Below are 9,253 nucleotides of genomic sequence, written 5' to 3'. Positions count from 1 at the left end.
TGTATAGCTCAAAAAGCAATTGAATAATAAAGTGTTCTAATTGGACAAACAAATTAAAAAGTAAAAATGCATTGAATGCTATAGTTTCCTGTCTATGGTAGGAACTAAAAATATAACTTCTTTCCTTTTAAATTATAAGTCTTTGGAATTTATGCATCTATTATTCTTATGATTCAAATATATTCTTTGAAGAGAATTTAATAGATTTAAAATCAATTCACTTCTATATGTTCAAATGAATTTCTAAAAGGTGTTCCCCTTATTCAAATCAATTAAAATAGTTGTCACTTTTCGAACCTTGAGAAATATTGTCAGATTAGAACATATGAAATGATTCTCAAGATACTTATTTGATCCAATAGATCAATCATAGAAACTGAACATACATATTGTCATAACATTCACCATCAAAGAAAAACTTTGATCATCTTTCCTAGCTTGCGAGGCATATACAAATAGTCATATCATTTTAGATGACACAAATATCAAATAAGCTCTTGGAGACCCAATATCTTCCACATAATATTATTGTGATGTAATTATTATGATAAAATATTTTATTATATGGTTAAATCAAACACAAGATATAAACATGAGGAAACATGCACTTCAATTGATTCTATAATGTGTAGGAGAAATCACATAAAACACAATTAAAATTGCTTTACTAAAAATGGTAAATGAAATCTTGTGATATAAAAAATTAGAACTAAGCATCATTATAATACAAGATCGGGCCGCATTATGTATTGTGGCTAACTCTTATTTTCTGTCACCATAGCGCACATGATCTCAACTTTAGAACTAAAATGTGCAGATATTTTTGAAAATTTAAAGTAGTAAGAAAATAATTTATTTTTGTCCATATAGAAGGCCTTCAATCCATCGCCAATTTGTAATTTTAGTCTAGTTTATGAAAGTTACGGTTATGTTTTTCATGGAAATGGATGGGGCATTCAGCTATATGATATGGTTGGGTAGCCGGTGCCCTCTTTGTGCAGCTGATGGATTGCATATATTTGAAACAGAAAAATAGGTAACTATGCTGGGCATATATTAGATAAGGTGTTGATAAGTTACTTTTGGAGGTTCAATAATTTGTGCATGTCAAATATAAATTTCCGTTGAGGAGGATGTTCTAATTTGAAACTCAACCACTTGGTTAATGAGTGGCTTCATTAACAAGCTATGCCAAAATCAGTTCCAAAAATGTACGACGACTTATTTCACTGTTTAAAGCATAAATTCTAGCACGGCCAATGAACAACTTTATAGAGGATCCACTCAAATGCTGATATATTGACCTTAGACTCAAATCACGCTGTTTTGCACCACATCTGGTCTTACTAAATAACCATTGAGCAAATTTGGGAACTCCCACTTGTGAAAAATTTAACTATTGTAGTCACTGATTATTAAGCTCCTATCATAAACGATTATTAAACTGCTGAAAATAAATTTCCAACTAATATTGAAAAATAACGCAACTGCAACTTCACTTATAAAATACGGAAAGAAATGCGCAACACAATGAACACAATATTTTCGAACAAATTGTCACTGGAAAAACCCCTAAGGGAAAACCAGTTCTATAGATGAGAAATTATATTAAACTTCAGCAAATCAAGAGATACAAAAATTCCTTGCCTCTCACTGGCAGAATTCCGACAACCTCCTAATTTATTTCGCTGAAATTTCCCACTGCTATTCCACGCTAACACTGCGCCCTTGCTAACACTGCAAGACTATTTGCTAACACTGCAAACGTTTCTCCAAACTTCATGTTCTCCAAATGCCCCTCTGTCCTCCTTTTATACTACTCCTATTGGTAAACCAACGGCCGAAATTGATTTACAATCGACAGTTGAGATTAAAACAACTTAACAACCCTAACCAAGTCGGTTTCTAGTTGTTTCCAAAAGTGGTCAATTAATTAACAAATATTTGTTTCTAATCTAACCAATTAGTTAGCAAAACAATTACTTGTTAAATAATAGCAAATGGACAAACAGCTGTCCAAAGCTAACAAAGCTAACACTCCCTCTTAGCGAGGAAGCTGTTCTGTAGGACACCTAGCTTATCTTTGAAGAAGATAAATTTTGCCTTCCCCAATGCCTTAGTCAGAATGTCTGCATCCTGCTCCTTTGTAGGTATGTATTGTAGCTAAACAACTCCCCTTTAACACGGACACATGCGAAACACACGCACATAAAAGCACTCTTAAGCGTTCTTGTGTTGTATCCTTGCCGTTTTTGTCTCATAGTCCCTTTCTAGTGTCGTTTTAGTCTATTACCATTATTTCCTTTATTATAATATAGTAATGATTACGAGTATATAATATTGATTATTATTATATAATAATGACCATTATTATATAATAATAATTTCTATTATATTATTTGGTCATTATTCATTTAGAATTTCGTTGGCATTTCTTTAGGTTGTTTATATATATAATAATTTTAGGTAATAATAAATATCATGCATATTTGTACATTTTCATCTATTGCTGTGTTTTTATTTTGTTTCCAGCCTTCATATTCACCCTTCGGGTCACCCTCTTTTGTTTTATTTTTTCTTTCACTTTGGTTTTTAATAATAGATCTGTCATTATTTCTGGTGGTTGTTTTCTCTCTTGTGGTTGGATGTATTTTTATCTTCTTTTTTGGGGTCCCCTTCCCTCCTTGTCACTATTGTTGAACCTCAAACTTTTCTTGATTGTGGTGCACCTACCCTCCCCTTCCTTTCCCCACCTTTTTATCCTTATTGGGTCTGCAATCGTTTTACTTTTTCTTTCAGCTCTCTCATCCTGATGATGGATCATAGAGTGTGATCCGAAACGTTGATGCAAAAATTGTAACACAATCTACCCAGAAAACACAGCTAAGAATTCTAATAGATTGTGGAAAACTACTATCTACAATGTATTACCTTGTTCTGGGCCTGCAAAGGAAAAGAATAAACCCGGGTCTGTAAATGTGAAGTCTAAACTCATTTTACAGAAAAAATCGCAGCTTTTAGAAAACTGCCCTGGTCTGGAATCTTCTTGACATGTGTAAGTGAAAGGTTTTCAGAGCCGGGGAGTTTATGCTTTTGGTTTGCACAAATGCTCACTCTTGTTTGGCTTAAATTTTCCTCTAGATACTTGGAAATCTAGGAGATAGTCCGCTTATTGGGTTACACCTGTGCAGCTCTTATGAAGAGGCGTTAAAAACAGAGGACTGACACACTTCTTACTTAGGGCAGCAGTCCAACGAAGTTGCTTATTCCCTACCCCGTTATTTTTGGAGAGCTGCGCACTTTTTTTGTTTGGGAAATGTAGGCTGTTTGTGTTTATTGGGTTTGATTGAAATTTCTATCTATCTATCGATCTTAAAGTTTCACAGGTCTAACGCCTGTTGCGTTGGTTTAATTTTGCCCCTTTTCTTAAGCCAGATCCACCTGAGAGTGAAAAGACTTGACTGGGTTAGTTTATCCAGTTCAGATCCATTCCTAACTGTTTGGAGTAAATGTCCAGGTCCATTTAGGAGAGCATGAAGATTACCGTGCAGAACTTTATATTCCCCGAACAGAAAAGAAACTGATAGCTTTATCGTTTCAATGGGGTCTTTAAAAAGTCCAAAAGCCAAAGTTTTGCCCAAAGAAACTGATTGGTCAACGTGGGTTTGGGTGGTTCTCTCAGGTGCCAGAGATAGCAGACTTTACGGTGGAAAAAGCCGAACCCATTTCGTTTCAGATGCTGTAACCAGCTATACATATCTATTGAGCTAAACCGAGGAAGGGTAAAGGGAAATCTTGGAAGTACATAAATAAAAGTCCTTTCACTTAAAAATGTAACATATTTCTATTAAAATTTAACTTTGTAGTTTTTGAGTCATATTCATTGATTCATATATAGTGAGTAGTGGTTAACACGAATCTATCTTTCATGAGAATGAATGGAACACTTAGCATTCATTGGATCTACGTGATGCTCATAGAGGTGGGGCACCTGAACTTTCCCAGAGGTCACCCATCTCAGTACTACTCCAGCTTGAGCATGCTTAACTATTGAGTTTCCTCCATACTTAAACCCGCTCTACTTGCAACCTCATTTGCAAAACGCTACGAAATATTGTGCCTTTGTTTTTGAATCAAATTCATTGATCCATATTTCAAGAGTAGCGGTTCACACAAACCCATATCTAATGTGAATGAATGAAACACTTCACAAACTCAAACTACACAGTTGAATGCTGATAGCAATATCATTCCTTTATCTCCAAACCCTTAGATCTATAAATCCAAGACTCACCTTTGGCAATTGCTGAGCCCTCATGAAGACAAGGCTTTGAAGTACTCTTTAGGCAAGAAGCCATTTATACTCTTTGATAGTCATGCGAGGGCTGAGTTTATCTTCAGACAACATCACTTTTGCTTTATCATGTATATTCAATTCTAAAGACTTATGAATTTGTACTTGGAATTAATTAAACCCTTATCTTGTTCCTGCAGGTTGCAGAGGCACTTGCAACAGGAAAAACCGTTGTGTTCACAGGCCACAACATTGGAGGTGGTATGGCTACTTTGGCCACACTTGCAAGTTTGAAGAAATGGGGCAAGGGAGCCCCTGTTTATGCCATCACATTTGGCTTTCCCCTGGTTGGAGATGAAATTCTAGCAACAGCAGTTAGAAGGCAGGGGTGGGACAATCATTTCTACAATGTTGTTTCAAAGACTGATGTCTTTGCCAGAACTTTGCTGGCACCATGCATGTCTCAGCCTTTCTGGAAGCCCTGTTGCCTTACTGGCAGAGGTCTGTTGAGCAGATGAACGGTGGAGATACAGACATTCTTATGGAGCTTGCTGACGTGGACTTCAAAAAGTATGTGCTCACTGTCCTGCACCATGCTTGTAAAGTGGTTAACTTGACCACGGTTAACAATATGGAGCCTGGAAACAAACTGATTGCAAGCCTGAAGCCTGCAGTGAAGTTGAGCCCTTATAGGCCATTTCGGTCTTATCTCTTCTGCTTAGAGAAAGGAGCCCTTTTTGTTGAAAACTATGAGGCTGTTTTGCCCATACTCTTCTATTCATTGGCCAGTGCTCAGGATGAGGCTTCTATCTCAGACCACGCTGATTATGGGAGAGTTTTCCATGGAAACACAAGCATGGTGAATTTGGAAGGGCTTCAGAATCTTCCATTATCGTAAGGTGCAGCATTCGCTTCTCCCATGGAAATGCAGCTTGATGCACTTGGACTCGGCATTCAGGTAAGCATCTCAACGTCCTTCATCTTGCTTTTTCAATTAGCCAAACAAGAAAAACTAAATATATTTATGTTTATCTTAGTTTCTCTAAAAGTAGTTTAAGATTGTTTTAAATCAATTTTCAATAACATGTTAATTTTTTTTAACTCTTACAATCAATTCGTTTATTAGTCCCTGTCTGCTTATACGTTCCCAGTTGCGCACACAATTAATTTTTGTGCTCAAAATTAGTAAATTTATAAGGTTTAAAAATAACTTTATTTTTAAATTAATTTTCAATCCTTTATTTCTCATTTTTGATTGGTCAATATGATTTTTACTGAGGTAATACTGATTTATTGACTCAAAAAATTTCCATAAAATCTTGAGCTTCATTCTGGAAGCTTCCCCTCATTTGTACGCTATTTGCATCTGCTCATTTCTAAATTATTCCCCAGAATCGAACTGAGGCAAATCCATACATGGCGGCGTAGTTTACAAACTAGTGGTTGGATTCATCATTCCGACCATTTGCCATACAAAGCTGAGACAGCCACAGACAAATGTGATGAACGGAGACTGCAGGATTATAAAGAACATATTTCACTTTTCATTTGCATCATGAAGAACACTGTCAATCTCGGTGGCTGATACTCCCTTTCCGGTATGTAATTTCCATTAGTTTACCTGACATCTGGCTTAGCAACTGTTTTATCAGAGATTGATTTCGTAGAGTAGGGCATTTATTGCTACTTAATACTCTACTGGGCCCCAATCCACTCCTGATAGATTAAGAACGAACAGAAGGAATCCTGCCCAGCCTCCATCATCAACAGTTGCCATTCAACCTTGATGCAGCCAAATTAACAATTCCCTCCACAAGAATAAAAAGATTCCAAGCAAAAACCAAATAATAAGAAAAGCACACTTCTTTTTACGATTTTGATTTTTATCTTCACCTTCCTAATCATTTTTGTATGCATTGGTGGGTGTCTTCAATTTGGGTCGAGAGTCTACAGCCGCAAGTTATAGAACCAAAGTTTCTCTTTATCTTGTTTTCCTTCACGGATGCAACGATGCAACGCAATTTCATGCCGTCCAAGATTTAGTATATCTTCAATACCTTAGTCTCACCTTATCCATGCGTACTGCCTGATTCAATGGAAAATTAGAACCGTGCATTCTTGTTATAAATAAAATAAGAGTTTGTTCTCAGAAATTTTGGCGCTATGGATTAACAATATCAGCATCTTGCACGCTATTTTATGTTAGGAAGAAGCAAATATTTCAAGAAGATGGACTTCTTTGCCTCGCGCGCCGCAGATATACAATGTGAGCAGAGATGTCATGGTGGAGCTTCTGCATTCAGAATTCGGGTCTTCTGAGATTCGAACTCGGGACAAGTCTTTGCAGGGGAAGTTGAGCGGGTAGTTTCTAGAAAGGCCCAATTAATTAATGTTAATCTATGACAAAGGCAGTAAATAAAAATAAAAAACTATGGTTCTCAACATAACCAACGATGAAATACATTTAATTTAATTGATATGGCTCCTTACTTTCGTGCATGTTTTAACATTAAATGACCATGTAAAAACATTTCTTGTGTGTTAGCTTGGTTGTATTTTTATTAATTACTTTTCAATTTTATTTTCTTCGTCAAATGTTACTCATTTCAATTTTTACAAATTATTTTAAATTAATTAACATGTTCTAAATTTTTAATTAATTTAAAGTATAGTTATTAGAATAATTAATTTGTGAATAATAATATGATAAAAGTTTATTAAATTATAGATTATTGAACTACTTTCAATTTTTAACTTTTAATAAATATTGCAAAGTTCAAATTTAAAAATGTTATGGTTTAGTTTAATGAAATGCATTTAACTTTAACATAGGTAAAAACAAAATATTAAAATTTATAAGTTACTCTATGTAGTTAATTACTGGTCATCTTGCATTAAATATAGCTTAAACATGCTAAATTTTAAAATATTTTATTCTAATAACAAAACTTAGATAAGAATAAAAAAAATCATTATTTAAAAATAAATAGTCAAAATAATTACAAATCTCATGATTCAAAAATTCTGTTCAAATATAAATTAAATTAGAAAGGTTGTATATTTATGATAGTTAGATAATTGGAATCCAGAATAAATATTTTATTTAGTTATTGATCCAAATAAAGAAAGATTTTGATACAACATTTCAATATTTATTAGTATAAACATTTTATTTATATTATCTATGATTTTAAACTTTATATAGATATTTATAAAAATGTCATTTATCTTTATTGTAAGAATTAATCTTACAAAATTTTACATCTATTATAATTTTTCAATTATTGATAATATATTCCATCTAACATTCATAAGGCACAGACTCTAGCTCGCAAAGAGCTCTTGTTTTTTCTATTATTATTAGTTACATATAAATTTATTGTTTGATTGCAATATTTAATAGTATATAACAAGAATTGAATTATATTATTATTTTTAATATTTATTAATTTATTTATATAAGAGACATTGAATTATTTTACAATTTAAATTAACATCAAGTTGGTTTACATAGGACATCATAATCGTAATATTATTAATAATAATAACTACCTTAATATTAATAATAACTATAATAAAAATAATTAAATAGGACCCATATTCACTTACCGCTAAAGACAAAATTTCATAAATTTGAACAATATAGATTACTTACTAATTGATATGAAAGTTTTTCATTATTTATAACCCATGAGATTACTTGAGTGCAGCCTGAAAGAGTCGACTTCACTAATATTAGCTCTCAAATTCAGCTAGAAACTTATTATTAATTATTTATAATAATAATATTATAATTATAATTTTATACACATATATATATAATTCGAGGTGACAAATTTTATGTTAAAATAAATAGATCCACCACTTTTATATATAAAAGATGATTTAGTATTTTGTAAATTTTTAATAATAAAAAATTAAAATTTAATATAATACCAGATGATGATATCACTTAAATAAAGGTAAGTAAAGTAAAATTTAATTTACTAGTTTGTATATTAATGATTAAAATCATTTAAAAAATTATATAAATGGTGTAGGTATTGAAATTTCATTATTATATTTTGATTTCACTTGATGGTGCATGTGGATCTTAAAGTGACCATATCTCAAAGTATGTAGGACTCATATAAATACATCTAAAGTAACAATTCAGATTTTCAAAGGATATTGGTACAAGTTCTATATAAAATATATATGCAAATGCAATCCAATCACTTTGATTACAAAAACAAGAATATTAGTAGGAAATAGAGCATGAGATAGTTTGTATATTTATGTGTGATATGAAAATAATAAAAAGTATAGCTTGAATCCACATAAAAATGCCCTAATTTAGTTTATATCATCCTAGCTAGATCACAAAGTAGAGCACATTATTGTGTGAACACCTCTTCAAGATTGAGTGTTCCAAATAAGAGACCAAGCAAAAATAAATTTTGAAACACAAGAATGGAGGAAATGATTTAACAATGTCAATCCAAAAATTAAAACTATATATGGTTTGGTAAGACTCCTTAAGGGTGACATAACTCATTATTTGGAGCACTGCTTTGTCCTAATAACAAGCCAATTAAGTTTTGGCATATCTAATCGAAAGTCTCTTCAATTGCTCCTTATATTTGAAGGAAAAGGAAAGTAATTCCTCCTTGTGACACCTTTTCTCATAGAGAAACAAGCTAGTAATTTGAAATATAAACTTCTTAGAAATTTAAATTTCAACCCTCTTCATCCTTGACACTTTAGAGGTCCTTTTCTTCTCAAATTCATTGGAGATGGGTTCCTCTCTATTACAATCTCCACTCATAATTTCTAAGCCCTAACTTAACTTAAAGCATCTCAAGACGCTACAAATCTTCTTCATTAGACATCTTAATGTTTACAATTCTTTAAAAAGGTAGAAATAAGCTGAACAAAATCTAAATTATGAAAACCTATAGTATAGTGTTTTATGATCTA

At 32.6% G+C, this 9,253-nt stretch overlaps 1 pseudogene; it reads left to right on the top strand.

Moving 5' to 3' along the window:
• Positions 1 to 3,600: 3,600 nt before the first annotated feature.
• Positions 3,601 to 9,253, top strand: part of LOC149540684 (protein EDS1L-like) — a 36,353-nt pseudogene continuing 30,700 nt past the window's right edge.

Source organism: Cupressus sempervirens, chromosome 9 (assembly GCF_028749045.1).
Source record: "Cupressus sempervirens isolate cs-2001-9-10 chromosome 9, ASM2874904v1, whole genome shotgun sequence".
Lineage (NCBI taxonomy): Eukaryota > Viridiplantae > Streptophyta > Pinopsida > Cupressales > Cupressaceae > Cupressus > Cupressus sempervirens.
The sequence above is the reverse complement of the archived record's forward strand: the minus strand, read 5'-3'. Positions and strand labels throughout refer to the sequence as shown.